General features: G+C 43.6%; 1 pseudogene; it reads right to left on the reverse strand.

Moving 5' to 3' along the window:
- Positions 1 to 203: 203 nt before the first annotated feature.
- Positions 204 to 1,901, reverse strand: LOC129635867 (elongation factor 1-alpha 1-like; annotated as a pseudogene).
- Between the last annotated feature and the right edge of the window lie 976 nt (positions 1,902 to 2,877).

Raw genomic sequence — 2,877 nt, forward strand, 5'->3', positions numbered from 1 at the left:
TAGTTTAATTTTTACTGTTTATGAATAAAAAAAGAGTAAACAGTTTTTACTATTTATGAGATTAGATAAAAGGCATTTAGAGTCAGAAAGGCTTTTGTTTAAATTCAAGCTTCCTCTAATTTGTGTGATCCTTAAATGATTACCTCTGTGATTTAATTTTCTGATTTTTATTATTATTATTTTTTTCTCATTAAACTTTTTTTAATGGGTCTCAGATTCTGTGACAGATTTTTGGTCAAGTTGTTTTCATTAAAAAGTGCTGATTTTAAAAACTAATAACTTAAACTGCCACACACAAAACATATGGTCCACAAAAACATTCTCCTTTCCTTCTGAAGGTTTTACGATGCATTGTTATCATTAACCAGTCTTTTACTATTAAACTTAAATGGCCAATTGAGACAACAGTTCTGAGACCGTTCTTCCACCAATGATTAAGACTGGGGTGGCAGGTATTGGGGATAATATTCATTTAGCCTTCTGAGCTTTCTGGGCAGACTTGGTGACCTTGCCAGCTCCAGCTGCCTTCTTGTCCACTGCTTTGATGACACCCACAGCGACTGCTGTCTCATGTCACGCACAGCAAAACGGCCCAGACGAGGATGATCAGAGAAGCTCTTGACACACATGGGCTTGGCAGAAACCATATCAATGATGGCAGCGTCACCAGATTTCAAGAATTTAGGGCCATCTTCCAGCTTTTTCCCAGAAGAACGATCAGTCTTCTCCTTCAGCTCAGCAAACTTGCAAGCAATGTGAGCTGTGTGACAATCCAGCACAGGTGCATATCCAGCACTGATTTGGCCTGGATGGTTCCAAATAATCACCTGAGCTGTGAAGCCAGCAGCTTCCATGGGTGGATCATTTTTGCTGTCACCAGCCACATTGCCACGACGGACATCTTTGACAGACATGTTCTTGACATTGAATCCCACATTGTCTCCAGGAAGGGCTCCACTCAATGCTTCATGGTTTGCATTTCTACAGACTTCAGTTTTTACATTGACTGGAGCAAAGGTGACCACCATGCCAGGTTTGAGAACACCAGTCTCTACACGACCCACAGGGACAGTACCAATACCACTAATTTTACAGACATCCTGGAGAGGCAAACGCAAGGGTTTGTCAGTTGGGCAAGCTGGTGGCAGGATGCAATCCAGAGCTTCAAGCAGGGTGGTTCCACTGGCATTGCCGTCCTTACGGGGGACTTTCCATCCCTTGAACCATGGCATGTTAGCACTTGGCTCCAGCATGTTGTCACCATTCCAGCCAGAAATTGGCACAAATGCTACTGTGTCGGGGTTGTGGCCAATTTTCTTAATGTAGGTGCTGACTTCCTTAACAATTTCCTCGTATCTCTTCTGGCTATAGAGTGGCTCAGTGGAATCCATTTTGTTAACGCCAACAATTAGTTGTTTCACGCCCAGGGTGTAAGCCAGAAGGGCATGCTCACGGGTCTGCCCGTTCTTGGAGATACCGGCTTCAAATTCACCAACACCAGCAGCAACAATCAGGACAGCACAGTCAGCCTGGGATGTGCCTGTAATCATGTTTTTGATGAAGTCTCTGTGTCCTGGGGCATCAATGATGGTAACATAGTACTTGCTGGTCTCACATTTCCACAGGGAGATATCAGTGGTGATACCACGCTCACGTTCAGCTTTCAGTTTGTCCAGGACCCGGGCATATTTCAAGGAGCGCTTCCCCATCTCGGCAGCCTCCTTCTTGAACTTTTCAATTGTTCTCTTGTTGATCCCGCCACATTTGTAGATCAGATGGCCAGTCGTGGTAGACTTCCCTGAATCTACGTGCCTAATGACAACGATGTTGATGTGGGTCTTCTCCTTTCCCATTTTGGCTTAGGTTTAATGGTGGTTTTCACGACACCTGTGTCCTGGCGGCAAACCTGTTGCAAAAAAGCTATTTTTTTCTGATTTTTAAAATGGATATAACATAACTAAGTCAGATTCAAATGAGGATTCATGTGGAGCACAATATAATCCATAAAACACTATACTGATGTAAGGTGTAATACTTATTATTGTTATGAAATTTGAAAAAGAGCATATGAGTCTATTTGAATGCGATCCTCTAGTTGTATGAAAAGTTGGGTTGATTATTGTACCCCTAAATCCCATGGATGGAGGAGCCTGGTAGGCTGCAGTCCACGGGGTCGCTAAGAGTTGGACACGACTGAATGACTTCACTTTCACTTTTCACTTTCATGCATTGGAGAAGGAAATGGCAACCCACTCCAGTGTTCTTGCCTGGAGAATCCCAGGGATGGTGGAGCCTGGGGGGCTGCCGTCTATGAGGTTGCACAGAGTCGGACGTGACTGAAGCGACTTAGCAGCAGCAGCAGCAGGGTTTTACCACTGTCAGTTTGTACAACCACTGGCTGATCAAGAAAAAATTATAAATCAATTTCAATAATGCACATTATTATTAGCTTTCCAAACTAATCTAGAGCACGGAGGTCCCTCAGTGTTCAGAACTCATAAGATTTGTTGTTTATAACAGTGGTTCACAGATTTGGTTACACCTCAAAATCAGAGGAAGAAATTTAAAAAAATGAACAAACCCAGGGCTCTATGATGAGATACTCTGATTCCATAAAAACCAAAACAAAGCAAAATAAAAAGCAGAAAACTGTTCCTAGTGATTCTGATTACTACCTGGGTTTGGACACCATTAGTGTATGCCAGTCTTTTGATGGTCAGGAATGGGCTTCCCCAGTGGCTCAACGGTAAAGATTCTGTCTGCAGTGCAGGAGCTGCAGGTTCAGTCCCTGGTTCAGGAAGATCCCCTGGAGGAGGGCATGGCAACCCACTCCAGTATTCTTGCCTGAAGAATTCCATGGACAGCGGAGCCTGGTGG

Source organism: Bubalus kerabau, chromosome 21, assembly GCF_029407905.1.
Source record: "Bubalus kerabau isolate K-KA32 ecotype Philippines breed swamp buffalo chromosome 21, PCC_UOA_SB_1v2, whole genome shotgun sequence".
Lineage (NCBI taxonomy): Eukaryota > Metazoa > Chordata > Mammalia > Artiodactyla > Bovidae > Bubalus > Bubalus kerabau.